This window comes from Podarcis gaigeae, assembly GCF_964106915.1.
Source record: "Podarcis gaigeae genome assembly, chromosome: 14".
NCBI lineage: Eukaryota > Metazoa > Chordata > Lepidosauria > Squamata > Lacertidae > Podarcis > Podarcis gaigeae.
Window position 1 is genome coordinate 47,067,863 of NC_139690.1, and position 25,367 is coordinate 47,093,229.

A 25,367-nucleotide genomic window follows, 5' to 3' on the forward strand; every position below is an offset into this window, starting at 1 on the left:
AACACTCAATAAAGTGTACACAATATGCTCTGAACACTTAAGAAGTGTTGTTATATTATTTGTCATGTTATCTCACACCACTTTTGCAGGGAATTTAATGTGGTGCACACAGAATTCCCAGGTGGTTCCCCATTGAGGCGCCAAACACATATAGATCCATCAAGCTTCAACAAGGTTCACAGGACCCTGCTCTGGGACCTATGAACTGCAGATTATGAACATGAGTATTACAAGAGTAGAGGCTTTTGTCCTTAATTTAAGTAAGGCACCCCCAAAAGATTCCTCTTTCAGCCATCAGAAGTATTAACAGGGCTTGGACAGGAAGGATAACAGGAAACCTGACGCAGCAAGATGCTGTGTCAATGAAGTCGTCTGGATAAAAAAAGAAAAACACCGCAAACGAAAACCACATATTATTAGTCATTCTGAGCAAAGAAAGGAAGAAACTGTAGAGTTAGTAAAATAGTGGAGAAATTCTGTTGCATCACCATATAATCAACTTGCTGTTGAAAACAGAGAAGGAGAGAAGACTAGGGACACACCTGCCCTGATCATCTGACATTTAATTGAAGGTTGACATTCTCCAGGTTTCTCTGCAGATACAAAGAGGTCACACTCTAGCTCCTGGTAGCTCTATGGTGACAGACTTGTACCCTTTGCATCAGGAAATAGAGCAGAACACCAGTTCAATTTTAGACTAGCAGTGCACATAAGCTCTAGAACCAACATAGTCAAAGCATATCATCACCCAAGGATGTGATACTCACAAAGACTACACTGTCTTCATTTCAAAACAGAACTTGACCAGTCAGACATAGCCTGACCAGATAGTTATTTGAGTTCTTAACAAATAAAAACTTGACATATTTTTCTTCTTTCTTTCTTGGCTGGGGGTCAGAATACCTCAAAGATATCAAAAAATAATGTTTAGATATTTTTGTATGTATGTGTTGCCTCTTGACAAATTTCAAAGCAGTGGGAATTCCAAAGAACAAGTAGTATTTATAAACATTATTCTCTGGCAGAAGTAACAACCAAAGTGGGGTATACAATCTGCACTTGTACAATATGCACACACACCAGCCAGCCTGTAGGACACTATACTGCTGTCACCAGAAACCTACAGCACTTTTGCATTCATGTGTGTCTAAACTCCAGGCAGAGCTACTCCAATAACATGTGATTACTCTCTGTATTACCAGCACCAGAAGATCAACTCACCATTCTAAACAAAAAACGGATAACCCAGCAGGTCCCAAGGGTGTTAAACTTCTACAAATCGTTAAAGAATGAAAACTGCAGTCTTCGGCAAGGGACAGAACTAAGTGTAAAACAAGCCACGCCCCACCCCCAATTTATTTCCTAATTGTTCAACATCTGGAGAAAACCAAAACCTTTGCCCTGCTTTCCAGAGTTATCTACATATCAGGTCCATTTCAATATGCACATAGTTACAAACATTTATTTATGGAAATGAGTGCTAGCATGGACAGACCACTGCAAAACACTTCCTAACAGGGTTAACAGTTTCAGCACCCAAACAAGTTTGTATGTTTTGGTACTTCATGAGAGTTGTCAAAAGCTTTTAGTTTGAATTACACTCAGTTCCATTTCTGTTAGGTATTTAAAAAAACCAACCTGCAGAAGCAATTACAAAATCAGATACTATTCTTAAATATCTAGAAGCTGTTTAAAAAAAAGAAAAGAAAAGAAAGAAGAAAAGCTAACATTCTGAATGTATTCAGCAGATGTTTTTGAATGCAACTGAGATAACTCTAGTCTTACTTGCTTCAGGCTCCAGCTCTCTTCAGCATTCAGCTTCACATATTCTAAGTCACTTCAAGCCCCACTTTAAAGATTTAAAAATATGAATTACGTGGATTAAAAAATATTAATTTTTAAAATAAACTAGATGGACACTCATTGGGTACAAAACTATTGTCTACCCAGTAAAGCCATGTTCTTTCAAATCTCTACTGGGGAAAAAAATCAGAAATTCAACAGCAGCAGCAATATATAACATTTGGAGCCCTATTAGGATTTCATGATTTCCAGGCTATATTTTGGGATGAAAGCCACTTAGTACAACTATCTTCCAGCAGCAATTGCCTTTGCCACAACAAGACAAAGTCAAATGAGGAGGAGTAGCACAGCACAGCAGAGACAGAAAAAATCAAGTGCCTCAGATAATTTTTACTTCCTCGTTTACTGGCCTGCAGAGCGGGCAGCTGCAGAGTCCTGGAAAGGCAGTCAGGTGCAAGCCTGAGTATGTCATAGCAGTTGGACCCATCGTTTCCCCCCCCCCCCATTCCACAAGCTGGCCATTTATGACCAAAAAAAATCACTAAATTTCATCACAATATACCAGCATTTTATTGGTGCCAGAATGGCTTTGTCATTGCTTTCTGAACCCATCCTCCCATACATCCTCCCTATTTATACTCTGCTCCATCTATTTACTGTTCACTGACATTTCACACAAGTGGGTGTTCACTTGCTCTTATACTGGAGGGGAACAATGTTTCCACAAAGCCTATGCTGTCTGTTCCTTTGCCAAATGCTACTTTCTGTAAATTGGCTCCAGGAGAAAGTGTATGTTCCCTTCTTCTCAGACATGCTCCTTTATCACAAACAGCTTTGCAAATATCCTTCCTGCTCTGGATACAAGTTAACCTAAGATTTTACAAGCATGAGGAAGCATTGGGGTTAGGCAAGGTAGGGGCAGTGATACCTGCACTAACTGGGAGGGAGTATGACAACATTCAAAGAGCACCGTAACTTGCAAAAGGCGGCAATCATACTCCTTATCATAGAGTCATGATAAATTTTCTGCAACAGGGAAGACTTAGGCCACTGTTCCTGAATCTGGTGCCCTCCAGATGTTGCTGGACTGCAACTCCCAGCATCCCTGTCCCTCAGCCATGCTGCCTGGAGGAAGCAGTAGTCCAACACATCTGGAGAGCACCAGGTTGGAGAAGGATGGGTTAGGCATTTTCATGAACAAGGCCTTTGGGCTTGACGTTGAGAAGAGCTGCTTTAAGTCTCTTGCCCACGAAAGATCTTTAGCGTACTTTCAATCTTGCTTAGAAGGAGCAGCCTTCGCAAAGGGAAAGATTTTTGCAATTCATCATTTTTAACTGCTCTAACCTCCCTGACAACTGCACTTAACAAAGAGGCTCTTTGCCATCTGTTTAAGTGCCTAAAACAGAATGCCTGTGTTGAGAGTCACCTTCAACACTTCCAACTTAACACTATTAATTCAATTAAGACCAGACACTCCAAGAAAGAGACAATGCCACAGATGCAAATCAAGACCTTATGGCAGAAATGATGGACGGCAGGAAGGCAAGGAAACATTAGTAAAAGTAAAGGGAACGCTGACCATTAGGTCCAGTCGTGGCTGACTCTGGGGTTGCGGCGCTCATCTCACTTTATTGGCCGAGGGAGTGGGCATACAGCTTCCGGGTCATGTGGCCAGCATGACTAAGCCGCTTCTGGCGAACCAGAGCAGCGCATAGAAACACTGTTTAGCTTCCCGCCGGAGCGGTATCTATTTATCTACTTGCACTTTGATGTGCTTTCGAACTGCTAGGTTGGCAGGAGCAGGGACCAAGCAACGGGAGCTCACCCGGTTGCAGGGATTCGAACTGCCGACCTTCTGATCAGCAAGCCCTAGGCTCTGAGGTTTAACCCACAGCGCCACCCTCGTCCCTCCAAGGAAACATTACATCTCAGCAAAAGACTGGAAATAACGGTGAGTCCCAAACACAGCTGAAGATCTTTCATTGTCTACTCCAAATGCAATGCTACCTCAGTGTTGCCAAGTAATGGCTTGTAAATTTACAATTTGAACTTAACTTTTACCCATTGCAATGCAGGAAACTGCAGCTACCAATATTCAGCAGGTTAGCAGATACAGCTATTGTACACAGGCTGTAGGTGATGAAGAATTCATGCCTTTGTTAAAGAATTGAGGAATTATAGTACCAAGGAAAGTATGCTTGACACTTAGTCAACACACCAGCCAAACATACCCGCTCATAATGACCCTTTGTTTGATGTTACTGGAAAGGGATGCTCCAAAGCTAGAAGGCACAAACTTAGATGCACTTTATTCCGTTAACAAAAACCCCGATTCTCATCAAGATGTTTCAAAGCTCACTCAAAAATCACTAGCAATATGTTCACTGACAGACGTACAATGCCACAGTTTGCATTCTGTAACAGAAAACATTTCAGAGCAGATGTCATGTTCATGCTTCCAAGTTGTTATTATGAACAGAACATTTTGAAACTGAAATACCTGCAAACAAGTCCTCTTAAGGGTCACAAGAATTGGCAATGTGTAAGATTCACTGGTTTATTCAAAGTCTCCCAATAAGTAAAGGCAGGGGACAACAACAAAGTATAGGACGGCAAGAATGACCTGTTTTGTTTCACAGGTTTACAAATAGTTTCTGCAAAGCTCTTAAAAATAAGCTGCATACTGAAAGAGAGTCATGTTAACTGAAGTATTTAAGTCAGCAGGATACTTTTTCAATTTCAACACCCTGCCTACTCGCATCAGAAGCATCAGGCATAGTTAAAAGAGCAGAAAGTTGCAAAAGCCAACCACCTTAGGATTTCTTGTTTAACCATGAAAACATTATTTAATCATGGCTTTGGAGAACTGTTTATTTCAGTTCATGAATCCTGACAATTCACAAAATGCAATTATTTTAACCTTCAACCTAATTTAAAAAGAAAAATTACCGTAGCCTTCAACACCGCTGAGGGAATAACACACCAAATAAACATGGACAACACTGCAAAATAAAGGCATTCCAAAATGTAAGTATAATTTTCCCTATAAAAGAAACAGGAATTGCTTCAAGAAGCTTCAATATTTCCATCAGCTAAAATAACTGGGCGCTAGAGTTACACAGCAGAAATTCAAAGAACCAGGCTTTTGAAATTCTGTTCTAAAGGAATTAAACATGACTGAGCCATCATGTATGGTAAAAAACAACAACCAAAAAAAACATTAGAAGTTGATGCCTATTATTCCTGGTTATGTCCAGTATTAGAAATGTGATCTACTACCAACCAAGGTTGCTCTAAAAATCATCGGAGACTCCAGCGAGCAGCCACATAAGCTATAGAAACTAAGGGACAATCAGGGATCGAAACTCATGAAGGCTGCTCTGAGGACTGATATCCTAAACACACATTCTTTCCATGGCCCATATATTTCAGTGGGGTTTACTTAAGAACAAGCCTAGTTAGGACTGGGAGAAAAACAACACACCATTCTACTGCTTTCCACAGCTACTCCACCCACCACCATTATTTTCAACCAGGGACTGATTAGCATGCAGAAGGAACAGCTGCCACAAACCATAGTCAAGGAAGGAAAACTGTGTTCTGTCTCGTCCTGAATGCCATAGCTTCCTTGCTCCCTAAAAGCCAACATTAGTTTCCATTCGTCAGTTTCTTCAGAGATAAAAGGTAAAGGTACCCCTGCCCGTACGGGCCAGTCTTGACAGACTCTGGGGTTGTGCGCCCATCTCACTTAAGAGGCCAGGGGCCAGCGCTGTCCGGAGACACTTCCGGGTCACCTGGCCAGCGTGACATCGCTGCTCTGGTGAGCCAGAGCTGCACACGGAAACGCCGTTTACCTTCCCGCTAGTAAGCAGTCCCTATTTATCTACTTGCACCCGGGGGTGCTTTCGAACTGCTAGGTTGGCAGGCGCTGGGACCGAGCAACGGGAGCGCACCCCGCCACGGGGATTCGAACCGCCGACCTTTCGATCGGCAAGCCCTAGGCGCTGAGGCTTTTACCCACAGCGCCACCCGCGTCCCTTCTTCAGAGATAGCTTGCAGTAAATAAGGAGATGCATTTATACTATAGCCAATGAATGTTAGCTGGCTCCAGCTTTAACCATGTGTAAGCCCTGTGAACATCCAGGCATAACGTATTACTGGAGCCAGACTGATGGGACAGGCACAGCCCTACCCAATCCATCTTGGTCTGATGCAAAGGTAGAAACTGAGGAAGAGAACAGGTCATTTCTGCCTTTTTATTATATTTAACATTTGCATCTCACCCTTCCTCTAAATACACAGCACAGTTGGGAAGGTTATACTAGAAATGACCTCTCCAAGGCCAGATTGTATCCCATTTTCCAAACTCAATGCTCTAACCACTGCTCCCTACACTGACTTGTATTTATTTATTTGTTTGTTTGTTTATTTTATTGCATTTATATCCCACTTTTTTTCTCCAAAGAGCTTGAGGTGGTGCACATGGTTCTCCCCATTCTCATTTAATCCCCACAACTCATGTATAAAGTGGCAGGCTACAGCAGCTTTTCACATTTTCGCCCTTCAGGGAATACCTTTCCGAATGGACTGATCTGCTAAGGGAACCAGTTGTGTTGCATATCCTGAGAGCACTTAAAAGACATGCCGGGTTTCAACATCACCTTTCATGAACCTTGCAGCACACAACACAACACTTTGCAAGGGAAGACTTGGTGGCAGTCGAGCTGCCTTAGGTAAGATTGTCATTACTGACCATACACAGGAATGTTTGCTGAGCTTCAACATTCCCTCGAAGACAGTTTGAAAGCATCACAATTCACAAGAAGGAATGGGTAGCATAACAGATACTTTGGTTACAGCAGCAAAATTGCCTCAACCCAAATCCTACAGAGACAGAATAGTCTATGTTAGTGCATGCTGATTTCTGAATTCACGGGTTAGAAATATGTATATATATCCTATAACTTATGCATAAATAAGATTTTTAAAATCCACTGTTGCAAACAGGGATGGATTCACCTCCAGGCTGCACTACAACAGCCAGAAAGCAGGCCAACATACACCAGGAAAAATAAATTTCATGCTACCATTGTGTGGGAACCCCAGCTTTGAGCAGTACAGTCATACCTCGGAAGTCTTATGAGTCAAATATTTTGGCTCCCAAACGCTGCAAACCCAGAAGTGAGTGTTCCAGTTTGCGAACTTTCTTTGGAACCCAAACGTCTGACGTGGATTCCGTTGGCTGGAATCCGTCAAACAGACTTCCGGAATGAATTCTGTTCAACTTCCAAGGTACAACTGTAGCTCCCTTAGGTGTCTCCCAAAGCAGTGGCTGTAGAAAATGGACCACTGCTGAGGTGGTGAGGGGGCCAAGGAAAGATTGACAAGGTGGTCCAAAAGGTTACAGAGACTGGATCTGGCCCACAGGCTGCCAGTTCTCTGGCCCAATATAATGACTAGAACTGATCTCCAACTTCAGAACTGTTTGCATTTGTGGCAATCTTTTACAAAACTGTAAGATTCACTGCTTAGAAATTTTCTAACATTAAGAAGTCTATTTTTTTTCCATGTAAACAAACTATAAATGAATATGGCCACCACAGAAGTTATTTGAGGCTTCATCCCCACAAGTGGTGTATGCCATTGAGCAATGGCGTAGAGCAACTATTTTTAAGGATTCCCTGTGATCATGCAGGGAAAATGCCATCAACTTCAAGGCACAAAGGCATCCAAGGAATCAACTCTACTCTGCTAAGCTTGTCAAGTGGCTACAGAAAGCTATCCGGTTTATTTATACCAAGCACAATACATATTACAGTATTCCTAAAAGCGGCAAACACCCCAAAATATTCATATCTACAAGTCAGTACTTGAAAATTCATCTGTCTAGTTCGGCTGGTTTAGTTTGATCCGCGACATACGTCAGCCAGCGCTGCTCTGCATGGAAATTACACACAAGACATCTGCTAAGATCAGAAGGAATTAAGGTAATCTGAGAATGTCAGTAAATAACATTACCAAAGAATACTTCCATTCCAATTAGAAATTCCTTTTAGGCTTCAATCCCATACACAGTAGGAGTAAGCCCCGTTTAACTCAATGGGTCTTACTTCTGTGCAGGCATTTGTCAGATTATGTTGTTAGAGATGGTAAATGGGGAAAAATTACCGTATTTTTTGCACCATAACACTCACTTTTTTCCTCCTAGAAAGTAAGGGGAAATATCTGTGCATGTTATGGAGGGAATGCCTATGGGTGGCATGCCTACAGATTTTCCTCCTCTAAAAACTATGTGCGTGTTATGGTCGGGTGCGTGTTATAGAGCGAAAAATACGGTAACTATTTCAATTATTCTGTAGTTTTCATGTACTGCCAAAAAAATTACCCTAAAATGGCTGTGAAACCCTAAGTGGCTGTTTCACATACCACACAACGTAGTACAATAGAAATTTCCATTACCTAAAAAAAATACCAGTCGGATATGTAAGTTAAGGCTACACAGGTGTATTTCCATTATTACGATGTTCAATTCAGCATGTAAGAGGAAACATATGTGAGGCTATTGTAGGAACACGTGCTTCTCTGTAGTTTGGTCCTACAAATAAGTTACTCAGAATTCAGTCTCATTTTTACATGGAATTTACTCCCAGCTAAGCATTCTTAGAACTACAGTCAACTACAAGCCCAATCTTTCACAGAAGTAAACCTTAGTGAAATATATAGGCTATAGTGCTGAGTAACCTGCAGTCACATTAGGCACTCTTTACCTAATTTGGAAGTGGAGGAAGGGGGGGGGGGCTTTTTAAAAGACGAAAATTCACCACACATATTACGGTTTATTTCTCTGATTGGCATTAAGTAAAAACCAACACAGAACACAACTTAAGTTTCTCGGTTATTGTACTAGAAATAACAAAATATAATCAAGAGCACATATTACCAGTATTAGCAGAGAGATTAGATTTTCATCATGGCCAGTAACTTTTTTTCAGATCGGAACAGTAAATATGTTTTTGTACAGTTACAGTAGAGCAGTACAATCATTTTGTGTTAGCAAAGCTATGTATCACATTCAAAGGGGTAACTCCCTATGCAACTACAGTTTTAATGCATATTTTAACATTATGTTCTCCAGATCCAATAACATTACTTTCAAACATCTCTCAAACTAATCAGATTTTTTTTAAAAAAATGAAGAAAAAGTCAGCTGCAAATCCACAAGTTGAAAGTGTCAGGGGACTTAAAATTTATTCAGTTAGATAGATATGAATTGTGCAGCTCATCAACCCCCTTTCTGAGAAATTTTAATCAAATCTAGGCTAGACAGAAATGGAAAACAGATATTTCACTGCCATTAGCTGTTCCGGTATTGCAAGGATAAGCTTAGATTTGCTGCTCGGGGGGGGGGGGGGATCAGTGGCTACAGACTTTGCTGCCACAATATGAAGAAACTGTTGCTGCCAGCCTAATGGAGACAACAAAGGCTACTTGGAATGCAGGGTGTTAATTTCAAGGCAGCATTACACGCCACCTTGACACACTCGTGCACAAACACACGGAAAAACAAAAGCCTTCCAAACCTTGCCCAAGCCCATAAAACACCCCCATACACACCCTGCTTGTTCATGCTCCCATTGCAAACCATGTATGTTCACAGGCATGTGTTCCCATAAACTGGTTTCCTCTGTAGAGACTCCCCAAAGCATAGCCCCAAGAACCCACACCCCTCAACGTCTTCCAGTGTCTCTTCTCGTCCCACCCATCTCACAGCAACATAAGCCAACACAAATAAGCTTAGCATGTGCCTTCTGGATGCACATAGACACAGCACACTCGACAAGAGCCAAAGCCCCAGGATCCAACCCGCCTCCCCATTATCTTCCTCCCTTCCTTCATGCACCCCAGTTCACTATCCCTAAACTACCACCTTCAAGATATCCAGTCACTTTAATCCCCAAACGTGTCCCTCTACTCTACACCCATAAATCTACCTTTCCCTCCCATGCTTATGAAGCACCCCGTTTCAGGAAACCCCAATTTTTTATCGCATGCCCCACCTCTTCTGCATCTGAGGAGTCTCACAATAGCCAGTATAAACAGAAATGTATTTACAAAACCAGCCTATGTATCGGGTAAGTTAGTACTAAAAACAGCAGTACTGTAAAAACAAACAAAAAACAAAATCTTCACAATGAAATGTTGACCCTTTGGGAAGCAGAACTTCATAATGGATCACTTACTGATCCATTATGAATGTGTAGAGTATGCATGTGTGCAATTGATAAGGCATTGTGAATATATACGATATGGTACATAGATGTAACAGATACTTAATGCATATATATATATATATATATATATCTCCATAACCTAAGTGTCAGTGCATAAACATTTGAAGACGCCTATGTTAATACTGTACATCAAATGTAACAAATACTTACTAGTCAGTTCAGTTTAGCACACAGAAACAAAGCAAAACAGGTTAAAAGACGCAGAAACGAAGCAAAACTGGGAAGATTTAAAATGCCATAGCGAAACACACACTAAAAAGGGGGGGGGGAGGCACCCCAGGTAATATTTACAATGCCCAACTTAACCCAGCAACAAGCCCATCCATCCCTCCATCTGTATTGCCAAACCAGCTAAAAATGCCACATGGGAAGAGGCAGAGGAAGCAGCGCCAATTGGGGGTGGGGAGCAAAGATGCCTTTCGCGTCTCAGAGGCGCTTGCCCCCCACCCCCAAGATACCCGCTTGGCAGACCCCGCCTTAGGCGACCCCGAGCCCTGGCCGACCCCCCTCACCCAACACCACCCCCCAATTCTTCCTCCACCTCAGCCCCCCCCACCCGCCCCGATACACCCGCTTCGGGGACGCACACGCCCCCCACCCAGCAGCCACGCTTGCTCTTTCCCCACCTCCCTCCAGCCTGCGGCGGGGGCTGAGGGAGGGTCGGCCGCCCCTTCCCACCGCCGCCACCTGAGGCCCAGGTCCGGCCCACCTCCCCTCCATAAAAAAAAACAACAACCCCCCACCTGCTGCTGCTACTTCTCTCGCAGGGCCCAAGTGGCTCCTCCGGACTGGAGCGCCGCCAGGAGCAGCAACAGCAGCAGGAGGAGCAGGAGGAGGAGCGTCGTGGTCGCCGCCGCCGCCGCCGCCGCCGCCTCTCGGACTGGGTTTGACACCCGCCGCCCACACGCGCCATCCAACATGGCGGAGGGAGGGAGGCACGGAGAGGGACGGAGAGAGCGAGGCAGGCAACGCGCGCTCCCGCGCGGGCGAGCGAGCGCGCCGTCCCGCCACAGAGAGAAACAAGTGGGCGGTGGGGGGGGGGGGCTTCTCCTGCCTGTGTGAGCGCGCGAGCGCGCGTTCTCGCCCATGGTTGTTTTCCCTTCCTCACAAGTGATAATGTGAGGGTTTATTTATTTTTTCTCCCTCCCTCTCAGGAATTTTATCCACCCGCATCTGTTTTTCTTTGGAAAGGGTAGGGTGGGAGGTCGTAGGAAATGGAAGCCCTAAAAAAGGAAACCATCTATGTGGGGGGCGAGTGTTTTGTGTCTAAATAAATAAGATCACGCCCTCTTTTATTTGGCTTGCTCTTCTTCTTTTTTTGAGGCGGGAAGTCTGTGGCTGGCTATAAAGAAAGATCCCCGCTTTTTGGAGGGGGAAATGTTGAGGGGGCGTCTAGGGGAGTAAAGCTCTCGCGCCCCCTTTGGGGCAGCAAGCACATATTTGTATACAAGAAATAAATGGATTTTTTAAGGGGGGGAGTCTAAATATAAAGACTAGCCTTCCCCTTCCTTAATGTATTCCTTGTATGTATATACAGTATACATACAAATAAATAAGATGACTCCTTTTCTTTGCGGTGGGGACAGTCTATGTCTGTGCATAGATAAAAACCCACCTAACCCCTTTTGGTGGGGAAAATGTAATGGAAGCGTATGTGTATATATAAATAAGGCTTGTTCTCTCTTTTTTTATTCGTCTGTAGATACAAATAAATAACTTCTTTTTGAAGGGGGGAGTATTTTCTGTGTGTTGGGGGAGATGTTGAAGGGAAGTGTGTGTGTATTAAAATGAGGCACTCACACATCTCTTTTTTAGTGGTGAAATAAATATAAGACCTGCCCCCTCTCAGGTTTTGTTTTGTGTTGTTGTTTGTTTGTTTGTGGAATTGCATCAGGAAATTACCCAGGGGGTGAAACATCTCTCATTCATATATATATATATAAACACATAAATAATACTTATTGACCAGATGTTTTGTGACGAAAGGGTGTCCCCTCAGTTATCAAATTTCCCGCCATTTTCTAAGGGACGTTTTAACATCCTTGTCTGAGGAGAAATTGAAGGACTGAAGGAATGAGAGAAAGCAGAAGCAAGAAAATAATAATTTTTCTTCTTTTTTTGTTGAGGATAAGAGTCGGGTTCACTGAACTCAACTCAATAGGACCTACTTCTCAGTAGGCTTGCCAATATTGCGCACACTGCTAATGTTATCGTGAGAGAATTGTCCGAAGACTATGGCAGCATAAATGCCATACATTTCAAGATCATTTTCCCAGCCAGAACTCCAGGAACCGTAGTTTGTTCCCTCGCAGAACTACCATACCCAGCACCCTTAACAAACTACAGTTCCCATGATGCTTTGAGGAGGGCAGCTATGGTGCAGATCAGGCCAGATACAAAAGAGAACAGGGCTCCTGCACCTTTTAATCGTTGAATCGGGAATTTTAGACAGTGCAGAACCTACTCCAGATTCCACACGCACAACCACTGAATGTGCAGGAGCCCTGTCCAGACCTTTTTGCATCTGGCCCAGTGCTGGATTTATGTATAAGCTAAACAAGTGATAGCTTAGGGCCCCACTCTTTTGGGGGGCCCCAAAAAAGTTAAAGGGGAAAAAACTGGATGTTGCTCAGAGGCACCAGGTCCTTTAGCTCTGCATGTGCCCGGTGCTGGATTTACATAAGAGCTAAACAAGCTATAGCTTAGGGCCCCACTCTCTTGGGGGCCCCCCAAAAAAATTAAAAGAAAAAACACACACCTGGATGTACATTTCCAAAATATAAGATATAAAACAAATAAAATAAAACCTGCATACAGCAACAGTTTTTGTGTTGTGTAGGCTCCTATGATGTAAGTAATGGGCCCTGCCTGCTAGCCTGCTCCCTAAAATATCACTGGTTTGCTCCTTTCTATATATAGGGTGCCTACATTCTTCACGAACTGGTTGCGTGGCAACATGTGCAAATGGCTTTAGATACCTATTAGGTCCATAAATTACCATATAGTATATATTCAACGCAAAAAAACAGCGACCATTTGTTGTTGACAAAGGACATCTGGACATAGAAAGGGCCCCATTACCTTCAGTAGCTTAGGGCCTCACCAAACCTCAATCCAGCCCTGATCTGGCTGCCCTACCACAGGCTGACTTCCCTGTTTTCTTGGAAGGAGAGCTGGAAAATACAGGTCTCCTTGTTCCCCCGCACAACATAACAGATGACTCAGTTGCTGGAAGTCACAAAACCCCTCTCCGCTTGAGAACAGAATGGGAACCAGGCTCCCTCTCGCTTGTTGTGGGAGCCGAGCTAATCCTCCTTCCCAGAACACACATCTAAGGCCACAAAAAAGGGCACGGAAAGTAAATTAACTACGGGAGGGAAAGCTGAGGGGGAAATTATGGGAACACAGGAGAAGACAAGGAGAACATGAGGTGCTAATGCGCACACACACCCCCGGTTGATTTGTAAGAGATTGTTCTCCCAACGCTCAAGGCTGAAAAATATCCCTTAAAAACCATGGCTTAACGCATGTCAAAGTTATTCCCAGCCAAGTACAGTGGGGTGTAGTGGTTAGCTACAGGGGTCAGGAGCCTGGGCTCCTCCAGGTGGTGCTGGGTTCCCATTTCCCAGCAGCCCCACAAAATATGGGCATTGGGAGCTGTGGTCCAACGGTATCTGGAAGTGCAACGTGGGTCACAACAACACCTTAGCATTTAAAGCACTCCTATACTGCTTTACGCATCATGGCTCCCCCCCAAAGAATCCTGAAAACTGCAGCTTGTGAAGGATGCCAAGCTAGGAGACCTTTCGCAGAGCTACAATTCCTTGCACCCATAAGAAGCTACAGTTCCCAGGATTCTTTGGGAGGGAGCCATGACCACTGAAGTGAAATAAGAGTGCATTTAATATGTGGTGCGGATGTGACCGTGGTCTGTCCTCTCTCTCAGACACACACAGAAGCAGAAATGCTATCCAGATCTTAACGTTCCCTCAAGCTTTCCACTCCGTTCTGCGTTGAGTCAACCGGCTAATTTTAGAGGCATTTTTGGAAGTTTCTCCTTCCTGTGATGAAGGATTTTCCTGGGTTGTTTTAAAAAGTGGCCCGTATTTTGATCGTTCAACCTCATCCCAGCCTCAGGAATGACTAAGAGCCAAACCACCATCGCACAGCTCTCACTTCCATCCTTGTCGCTATCACTTCCTTCTCCCACCCCATGGAGTGCAACTAAACTGCATCCGCCCACTTCCGCAGGCAAAAATCCTTTTCTTCCTCGCCCTCCCCCGCCCCAAGTCGAAACCTCAAAATCTTATTTATTCCCATGAATAAATCAGAGAGGCAGGGAAAATCTTGCTTCTGAAAACCACTTGAGGGTGGAGAGAAATGTTCTCCAGTGGTCGCTAATAGTTGGTTTAGCAGCGGCGTGAAAATGCGACTATAAGCTTTACACCAGGGGTGAGGAAGATGTGGCCTTCCTGATATTGCTAGACTACAACTCCCATCATCCCTGACCATTGGTCATGCTGGATGTGGTTGGTGGGAGGGCAACAACATCTGGAGGGCATCTGGTTCCTCTCCCTGATTTGAACAGTTGGTTTTTAATGGCCTGCATTCCTAGGATGTAGTGAAGGGAGACCGAAGCACTGCTTTTTAAAAGAAAGAAAGAAAGAAAGAAAGAAAGAAAGAAAGAAAGAAAGAAAGAACCGACCACAGAGGCCCCTGAATCTTAAGTACGAGGGAACAGGTTGCAGTTGTTTTGTGGGGAGGGAAACACACCCTCTGTATGCTCAGATATAACTTATTGATCTATGCCTGCATCATATATCTGTTCCTTTCAAGAAACGGCACGACCAGACCCAGGGACTGTTGCAAAATGGTTGCTTATTTATTAGTCGGGGGGGGGGCGGTCTGGTATTTTCCATATGTTGCTGGACTCCAGCTCCCATCAACCCTGGCCAGCATGGCCAAGGATGATGGGATCTGTAGTTTAAGAACACCTGACAGGTCACAGGTTGGCCAGCCCTGTGTCTGAGTACAGTGGTACCTCAGGTTACAGACGCTTCAGGTTACAGACTCCGCTAACCCAGAAATATTACCTCGGGTTAAGAACTTTGCTTCAGGATGAGAACAGAAATTGCGTGGCAGTGGCACAGCAGCAGGAGACCCCATTAGCTAAAGTGGTGCTTCAGGTTAAGAACAGTTTCAGGTTAAGAACAGACCTCCAAAACGAATTAAGTACTTAACCTGAGGTACCACTGTACTTATACCGGCCCCTGCAGCAGCTTCAAGGCAGCTGAGAAAACAAAAAATACAGTAAAATGCAAACATTGAACATACACATCCCACACCAAAATAAGCATATATTAAGGGGAAGAGTGCACCACAGAATGTACATATTAATGAACAAAATATACAGAAATGCATTATATTGGGGGGAAATAATGGGGAAAATTGTGCCAATTAGTCAAAACTGTATACAAAAAAATGGGTGCATTAGGATAAATGCACCCACAAATGTGTATGATTTTTCATGTGAAGGTGGATAAACTGATAAAGCACTCTGCGAAATGCAGCTCTGGGGTGAGAATAGGGGTCTCTTAGAATTCTTGGGGGAGCCACAGCTCTTTAAAGTGCTTTAAGTGGATGTCGTGTATGTGGCCTAATTCTGGTTTTGTCCCCATCATCCTCCCTGCTGTGTTCTACAAGGGCAACACTGAGAGGAAGAGGAAGCTGATAGGCAGTCGTCCTGGGGCTCGGGGAAGGCAGACAAAGGCCACACACCCTTCGCTTCAAGCAGCAAATTGCCTTGGGCTGGCCCTGATCCCACATGCTCAATTGCCTCCTGGCTTCACAAACCCACCTCATCCTGCAGATGTCATGGCGAGACAGTTGCCCACGGGTAGACCTCCAAGTTACAAAGATCCCAGCATTTGGATATAACCAGGAATAGCCGTGCTTCACTGCATATAATGTGGGAATTCACCCAAGTGAGGAAGCTCTCGCCAATGCCTCACATAAAGACAGCCTGTCACTCTTGGTCAGTTACCAATATTACCTTAACCTCTGAGAACAATGGTCAAATATTGACAGAGAGTTACAAGCCGCCTAATGGTCTCTTTGGCACTCCCCGTTGGCCAAGATCAAACTACCCGGTCAAAGCAACTCTCCCTCTCCCTTTGCAAGAGAGGAATAAGAGATATCGATATTCTGCAGGGGGGAGGCCATTAACAGCCCTGTCTGGAATGCATGACTTGACTTCTGTTTGTGCCAAGGATTGTCATACATGACTACAATCCTCAGGAATTCTGAAATGGCATCCCAGGAACAAAGCCATAATCATAAATACCCGAGGGCCCAACCCGGTTTCTCTCTGATTTGAATAGCAACGTCAGCAGCAACTGGATTGTGCTGTAAAGGCTCCAGGCGGTAAGATTCGTGAAATCTAACTTTCAAACCGACAAGGCTGGCCATGCAGTTAGCTTTCAAGTTCCGTAGAGTTCTTCATTGGGTTAAATGGAGGTTTTCAAGGACTGGTTCGCTTGAGGACGATTTTAGCAATTGTACAGGGGAGCCAAGTCCCAGACGTATAGCCACCAAATCATACCGTGGGTGGGTTGGATATGCTTTGATTTTAATACATTTGCTTTGACTCTAAAGGTGTTGTGTAATGCACAGCTTCCAGTTTTTCATGGTGCTGAAATATATTTGGACCTGTTCATAGCAGCCGGTCAGAGGAGCATCTTGGCTTTCAAAGCAGTTCAGGCTTTGTAAAGCAAATAAGCACGGATGACAGAACAGAGGCTTCTGCCACAGGCTGATGGTGCCAGGTATTGGCCAGTGAGCTTTGGCATAAGAATGCGAGTATTGATTTGATCGAGCTATCAAAGCCCATACAAATTGACCAAAGAATTATAACAGTCCTGCGTGATCCATCCATTGGCCCCCTCTGGAAAAGCTTTGCTTTTAAAAACACCAACAGATGTTAGTGCCTATGTGGGGGGGAATCCACTTTCCCTTCTATGCACTATTAGCAACATTTGGTCACCCGTGCATTTGGTCCCATCTGAGGCAGATACCACAACACTAATCCTTCTTCCAGTTAATCCCCCATTTTAACCCACATCTTTAAGCTTTTCCCCCTTTTCTTTCTTCTTTTAAAATTCTTGTCTGAACTGTGCTAAGTGTTTTCTTCCCAGGAAAAACTCTGCTCGATTTGAGAATGATCATATTGTTATAGGTTGGGGGGAACCCCCCAAACCCTAGAAATTAATAAATGGTAGGATTTTGATTATTTGGGATGTAAAGGGAGAAATGCCAGCTGCAGAGGAATTCTGGGCTCACTTGTGCAAAGGGACCTGGCCAAGCTAGGGCCATTAAGAAACAATACAGGGCCACTGAGGGCCATTAGCAAGGCAAGAGAAATGTCCTCCTCCCCTTTGCCCTGAGGTGTCAACAGAAACTGGGGGTTTGGAAGGTTGGCAGGATAACTGGGTTAAGATGACAAGAAAAGAGTTTTTAGCAAAGTGCTCTGGGAAGAAGGGGGAAGAAAGACTGGGAGCCATCTTGGGCAGGCTGGCTGAAGGCTGGCTGCGTTGCTGTGAGGGACAAGCCCCTCTTGAAATGACCATGCCATAAGATCTGGACCCTCTTCATGCAGACTGAAGGTGTAAACAGGTGAATAAACCATACTTTTTAAAGCTATGACAGTCTCCACTGTGTCTCAATTCTCCAAAGGAACGCAGACCCTGGGTGAGTGCCTGGAACCCCCAGGAATCTTGCAGAGAGTTGGGGCTGGCACACAATTTTTGTAACAATATTTTAGGTGTCAAGGATAAGGTGGCAGGCAATTAGAAGCGGAAGTTTGTTAGACTGGTGTTCCATCATCAAAGATAATCTAACTTGCTGTCAAGCCCAGGCCGGACCCAGACTCCTTGGAGGAGGAACCAAATGAAAGCTCCCCTTGACCAAAGTCTTGGGGGAGCAGGCAGGGTCCCCGTCGCTAACCCTGAAAACCTCTAGGGAGTGCCACCCCAGGACCACTTCCAAAGGATCTTTTCAATGGACCCTTGGTGTGGGTTCCAACACAAGTGTCAGAAGATGAGCCCCTGGTGGAGTCGGAGGCAGTGTCAGGTCCCATCCCCAGGCCATAGGCCCACAGCAAAGTACATGCCTGAGAGCCCCAAGGACACCCTGAAACACTAGCAGATTAGTCATGGCTTGGGAATCTAGGCTCTTAGTTGATCCTCCTAGTTGTTGGAATGACCTATGTCCCTAGTTCCTTGCCTAGTTTGAGTTCTCATCTGTTGCTGACTTCCTTCCCTTGGGTCATGCTTTGGAGTCCGACTGTTTACTCATGCTTGATCCTGCTTTATCTTTGCATGCTAGACTTATCTTGCTGTTGTTTGGCAATCTCATGTGTGGGTTCCTTAGTCTCCTTAGACTTAAGAACATAAGGAGAACCTGCTGGACCAGCCTAATGTCTTTTCTAATCCAGCAGCCGGTTACTCATGCAGTGGAAAGAAAACTAGAGCACCCACTCATCCCCTACTTCGAGATTAAAAAAGGCATCCCCAGAAGTCAAAAACAGACAGGGACCAGAATGTGCTGCCTAGATAAAAATAAAAAATAAAGCCTGCTGGATCAGTCCAGTGGACTATCCAGTCCAACATCCAGCTCTCAAAGTGACTAACAAGCAGAACCTCAGTTGCCATATTCAGAAAGAGAAGTTGTTTTTCTTTTTTGCAAAATTGCAAAGAAAATATGTTTTTGAGGCAACCCTACCGGAGCAGAACCTCTCCCTTCTTGTGATTCCCAGTAACTAGTATTCATGCTGACTGACAGTGGAGGAAGAACCTAGTACATGGGTAGGGCAAGCTAAGGCTAGGGGGCCGGATCCAGCCCAATCACCTTCTAAATCCAGCCCACGGACGGTCTGGGAATCAGTGTGTTTTTACATGAGTAGAATGTGTGCTTTTATTTAAAATGCATCTCTGGGTTCTTTGTAGGGCATAGGAATTCGTTCATTTTCCTCCCAAAATATAGTACGGCCCCCCACAAGGTCTGAGGGATAGTGGACCAGCCCCCTGCTGAAAAAGTTTGCTGACCGCTAACCTAGTAGGCATTGCTAGCCTTATCTTCTGTGAATTTGTCTAAGTTTCTTTTGTCTAAGCCATCCAAATTGGTGGCCCTTGATGGCCTCGTGTGGAAGCGAATTCCATAGTTCATCTATGCACTCTACGGAAAAAGTGTTTTACCATACTTTCTTGTATTTTCTCTAGAGTCTTTATGCATAGCCAAAGACTACACTTGTGGGCATATTACACATTCCAATACTGGGGGGACAAAAAGCAGGAGAGTGAAGGGATTTCGGAAGCAGGTGTCGGAGCCAAGAAGTAAGTGGTGTTTTTAAATTAAAAAATAAATAAATAGAGTTTTGCAATTCCCTAAATCTACCAGCGATGGCCTTTTTCATCCCACATAGGAAAAACAGGCCAATATCCATGCAAAATAATAAAAAGACACAAATCTGACAGTAGAAACAACAATATTAAAAAATATAACGTGGGTAACATTTCAATTCCCCCAGGAAACGATGGTAAATTACCTTAAAGTGGCCGTCCTGGAGTACAGGAACTTCGAAGGGAGATTGCAACGTCAAACCGCTGAACTGCAATGCATCAGTGCTATCACTGGTGGACTGAGCTGATTTTTAGCTCATTATATGTGTTCATTGGCTTACCAATGCCAGGATGTCTGTGTCACATCCTGGCGCTGGTAAATAGGAACCCTATAAAAGGGAAGGACAGAAGGATCCAGCCTTTGCTTGATTATCTTCCTCGCTCCCTGACTTCCTCTGTGTTGGTCTGCCACAAACAAACTTGAAAGTCTTGTTATCGCCTTAATCACTTACTAGACTATGGAAGGTCCATCAGTTTCCCTGGTAGATGACATTGTTCCTATTCTGAGAAGAAAGTCCAGAACTGGGCATCTTCCTCTACTGAGTCACTGCTAACAGACCTTTACAAGTGTGGGTCTGAATTTCATCAGTACCAGGAAATTTGGGTGGCAGATCAGAGGGACCAAGAGATAGAGCTTAATTAGTTTCTTTCGAATATTCACATATTAGCAGCTTTCCCTGCTATGTAGGGCTAAAGAATGCAGTTTGGAGGTCTGCGCTAGGGGGTGAAATTGTTAGCTTCTTTCCCACCTCCTCCAAATGAACCCACCAGCTTAACAGCAGCTAATAAGCTATGAAACTGCAATGCTTTTTTAATGAGCTGATCCTCCGACCATATGCCAGACGGGCCTGTAAAGCTGTAAAAACAAAGCAAAGCAAAATATCAAAGTGAGTTTGTGAAATATTTTATATAAGAAACGCAGGCACGCATGGCCCTGTGCGTTGGAAATTCATGGCCCTTGTTTTATTGATGTGTTATTGTTTCTGTTGCTTCTTAGCCAGAGCAGCCTTGGCATGGGCAGATCACATTTTCTGCCGCCCTCCCATCTCCCTCTCGGTCCCAGCTAAATCTTGTTAGGCTGATGCCTGGCTCTAGCTGCATGCAATTCAATCTCCAAATCACAGCGGGTTTGCTCTATTAGATGTCCTCCCCCTGCCCCCCCCCCCCCGCTGCCAGTCACACAAGCCCCATTGCCAAGTTTTCAGAGTGATTAAATAAATCAATAGGAGAACAAAGGCCAGGGTTATCTCTCTGCTCGCTTGCAAAATCTGTATTTCAAAATTCATATTTATGGCTCAGCCTCCATGCGCTCCTTTATGTGCAGCAGAATGCAAAACTCAACAGTTAGGTTGCGATGTAACTAAGGGTAGAGTTGCCAGACCCCCAGGTCTCCTGGTTTGCTTGGCCCCCTCCAAGTGGCAAGTGCGGACTTGAATCTCCAGGGACGAGTGCCCTTAATTTTAAAAAGATATATTAAGAAAACTGTGCATGCAGCTTGCAAGGTTCATCCAGCAGCAGCAGCTGGCTGCAGTTTATAGCAGAGACACTCTGCATAGCTGTCAACGTTTCCCCTTTTTTAAGGGAAATTCCCTTATTCCGAATAGGATTCCTCGCAAGAAAAGGGAAAAGTTGACAGCTATGCACTCTGGGGAGGGGGGTGTCTGTTCTTTCTTTCTTACAGTTCTTTCTATCTCTGAACTGGACAGTCCTTCATAAAGAGGAGAACTACAAATAGAGTAGAGTAGTACAGATGGCTTTCCAATGGATCTCTCTCTCTTCTCTCTCTCTCTCTCTCTCTCTCCCCCTCCTTTCTCTGTATAACCTACTCGCAGGGTTGTTGTGAAGTTAACACACTGCTCTGATTCCCGAGAAGGCAGAGAGAGATACTATCCTGCCTTGCCAGTTTAGCCAGTTTGTTCCGATGTAATCAAAGAGTCTCACCTCAAGACACAATATAGCCTCATGCGCAAAGCGTCGTCTCTGATAAGAGCAAAGATAACTGCGGCATTTCACAGAGAAAGAGAGAGTTACACAAAACTCACTGGATTAGGAGGGAGAAAGGAAGGGTAGTCACATAGCAGTGCCCCAAAGACCAATAAATCAGCTCACCCCTCTTAACCAAAGAAAGGGCAAAAGAGGGCAGCAATTTGCAGAAAAAATCCCCATGCTATTGTATTCGTATAGATGGAAATTTTAGAAAAAGTTACTATTATCCAAATAAACATACATCTCACAATTTGGGGGCGGGGGGAGAGAGACTTTAACCAGGTGATGGCCAAGCTTGTTCTCTGGGTATTGTTGATGGGCAACTTCCAGGTCTTATAATGTTCTCCCTTCTTTATCTTTTGGACTTGAAAGCTAAAAGACAGTTCTTTATCCTTAAACTGGATTTAGATTGGACTAACCTTCCTGACCAAAGGCCTCACCCAAATTAGGGGACTGCCCCTATAAAGGAGGACCCTAGAGAAATTGGGTTGGTCTCCTGCTCCCTACGTCATAGGAAAATTGATCTCCTCTCACCTTGACTGTGCTGGTGATGACTGCTAATGATGAAGGCTGATCATCTCTCTGGCAGGCAGGAGAACGGGGAAAATGTCCTGGATATAGATCTGAGTTGTGAGGGGGCAGAGGAGAACAGGAGCATCGCATGAAAAATGGAACAGCCTAATGGACAAATCAATAGAGGCTGGGCAGCCAACCATTCTCCTGGGCTTGTCCCCTCCTAATGTTCTTCCATTCTTCATTTTAATCAAGAAAGCAGACACCGTCCTAGCCCACCAGAAAGAGGTGTCCTGGCCATCTGAATCTCTCACAAGGAAGTAGGAGTCCTTGCCTGACCCATTCACCCACCACCCCACATACGGTCTCTCGGAATAAATTTGGGGAGCTGTGTAAACAGGGTTGGGGGACCACAGGCCCACCGGTCAAATGCAGCAACCCTCCAAACCTTTCAATCCAGCCCTCAGGCTTTCTCCAGACCACACCTCCTCCTTAGCCACAGCCATTTCTTGCTTGCTTGACAACCTTTGTGGGTGTTTTGTTTTGTTTGTTTGTTTTTGGCCTGGCTGGAATGTGCCCTTGAAGTCTGATAATGCCTCTTGCATGCTTGCACAGAGGTAATGTGAGGGTCAGTAATCACACAGTTCAAAGATGGAGCTAACTCTTTATTGGGGAAAACACAACCTCCACAGGCTTGGCTGAGTGTCAGGCCTAATGAGCAGAGCAGCTCATTCCCAGTGGACCTCCTCCATGAAAACCAGTTGCCAAGACTGAAAGTCCCCACCTCCTCACAGCCGTCTAAGTCCCCTCCTCTCCAGGGCTTTCCCCAAGCAATCAGAGACTATGTCTGTGTGCAGCCAACCTCTCCTCTGCCCTTTTCATGCCTCTTCTGGTTCTTAGAGACAAGGGGGAGGAGGGGAGCTTGTCATAGCAGGAGGCGAGACACCCATTCCTCTTTACCAGCTGGACACATCTTTGCCTCTTGGCCTCCCTCCCACTCACTGGCTTCAGAGTCTGACTCTGGTCTTCTCTCTGCCACAGACTCTCCCTGTTACCCCTTCAGCTTCCAGCACCTCATCTCCCTCTGACCATTCATCATCATCCCACCACCCATTCCCAGGCTCTGAAGATTGGTGGGGAGGAGGTGTCAGGGAATGAAGGAGCAACAGGGTTTAGTGAGCAGGAAGAGCCTGTGAAAGGGAGCAGTTCAGACTCCAAGGCTGAAGCAGAGGAGGTGGTCAAGAGGCTGCTGAAGAATCCAGGGAGTCTCCCTCTCCTGCTGTGATAAGTTCCCCTCCTCACTGGTCTCCAAGAACATGCAGAATGAGAAGAGTGGAGCAGAGGTCAGAGGTGGACAGATGCAGTTTGACTGCTTGGGCGACATCTTGGAGGGGAGGGGCCTTAAGGTTGGTAGAAGGCCAGGGATGGTTGGTAGAAGACTGCTCTATAGGGGCAAGACCTACTGGGAAGGGTTGCTGAGACCACTAAGCTGAGTTGTATTTTGTTTTCTTAAACAGAGAGCTAACTTCACTGGCATTGGAGATTTACTTCCTTTCTTGCTGACTCCAGCCCTGACAGCTTATTCCCAGATTATTCCCACCCTGAAAAATGAAAACAGAGTAGGAATTTGCTTGGACGAGGAGGGTTAATTTTGGGAGCACTTTCCTCTCCTTCTTCTGAGAAAGCAGTGTTTGCTCACCCTGTGAATGCTAAGGAATGGTCATTTGATATAGCATGGAGTGTTTACTGAACACACGCACACACACCTGCTCAGTCAGGTATTTCCAGGCAACCAGGTAATAATTTGCTCTAATTGGCACCTTCACAAGTGGCTATGTTCTTCTGCTACATTAATAGCTTCCCGATGAAAATACAGAGGGGGTTTTTTTCCCCCTCCTTCCTCACAAACAATACCAGAATGTGGGACCTATATGAGAACACTAGTAAGGCTTAGGACAAGCAAAAGGACTAGGAGGAACTTGTGGATTCATTGCCCCAGGATGCAGTGGTTGGATCCAGAGCCAACATGTTCTAATTTTTGGCTCTGATCCTCCTCTGTTGTTGAATTCTATAATGGCAATTCTGAGACTAAGGAAGAGGAAGTGAACAGCCGAGACCACCACCCACTGGCAGCTAATAAAACTCTAGCACATTTGCAAAGCTAAGCAGGGTCTGGCATGGTTTCAAACTGGATGGGGGACGGCGTGTTGAGATTCCTGCATTGCAGGGGGTTGGACTAGATGACCCTTAGGGTCGCTTCCAATTACCCTAATAGACCAGCCTCTGCTGCCAGTTTCTAATGTTGTACACCCTGAGATCTTTTAATAAAAGGTGGTAGATAAATGGAAATACTAACAACAACAACAACAGATTAGAACTGCTTGGGGAACTATTCAGCACAGCACCCTGACGAAGATGCAAACTGTCGCACGCACGTCATCAACAGATTGGTCATTTGATGAGCAGGGAGGGGCAATGACCCTCCCCCAAGCTGAGCATTTGATGAGCAGGGAGCCAAGAGCAGCCCAGGATGTTTTGCATAGGTGGTTCGGAGGGTGGCAGCGCAAGAGGAGCCTTTTCTGTGGTGGCTCCCTGACTGTGGAATGCTCTCCCCAGAGAGACTCGCCTGGCACCATCATTACATATCTTTTGGCACCAGGCAAAAACATTCCTCTTTACCTAGGCCTATTGCTGTTAAATAACCTATGGCCTGTAAAAGTGTGGGGGAGAAGACTGTTATTATGATGACTATTTTATTATTAGACTGTCTATTATTATGCTTCTATTACTGATGCTCCGTAAAATGTGTTCTTAATGTTGTACACTGCCCTGGGATCTTTTGATGAAGGGTGGTATATAAATTGAAATTATTATTATTATTATTATTATTATTATTATTATTATTATTATTATTATTTAAACACAACACTAACTGCACACACACACACACACACACACACAGAGTAATTCCTTCCACGACTGCTTATCTCACAGCAAGCATTAAAGATTATCCCTTGCTGAAACATCTGCCGGCATCCAACTGCTAAGATTAAAACTGCTTTAAAATGCTTCAACATCCTGTATAGACTAATAACAGACTCAGATTGTGGACACGGCAAGAATGGCAGCATCCACAGACAAGCAGGAGGCACCAGCAAACTAGCCAGGGAGGAAATACAAAAAAAAAACACCACCACAATTGGTGTGCAGGGAGGTATACCTAAAGAAGGGGGCCAGAAGATTCCCAATGAGGACTGGGCATGCTCTGTTGGCACAGAATGGTGGCTGCTGTTCAAGTAGGAGAGGGGCGGAAAAACAA

The 25,367-nt window shown here is 44.7% G+C and overlaps 2 protein-coding genes across 7 annotated transcripts in view; one reads left to right on the forward strand and one right to left on the reverse strand.

The window, feature by feature from the left end:
* Window positions 1-11,078, reverse strand: part of EPN2 (epsin 2) — a 46,402-nt gene extending 35,324 nt beyond the window's left edge. The window contains exon 1 of one of the 6 annotated variants that reach the window (XM_083711554.1): window positions 10,838-11,078. The gene's annotated coding sequence lies outside the window, so the exon portion shown is untranslated. The other 5 variants (XM_083711553.1, XM_083711552.1, XM_083711556.1 and 2 more) reach the window with 5 other exon arrangements.
* Window positions 1-25,367, forward strand: part of SHMT1 (serine hydroxymethyltransferase 1) — a 343,621-nt gene that overhangs the window by 88,810 nt on the left and 229,444 nt on the right. The gene's annotated exons all lie outside the window — the stretch shown is intronic.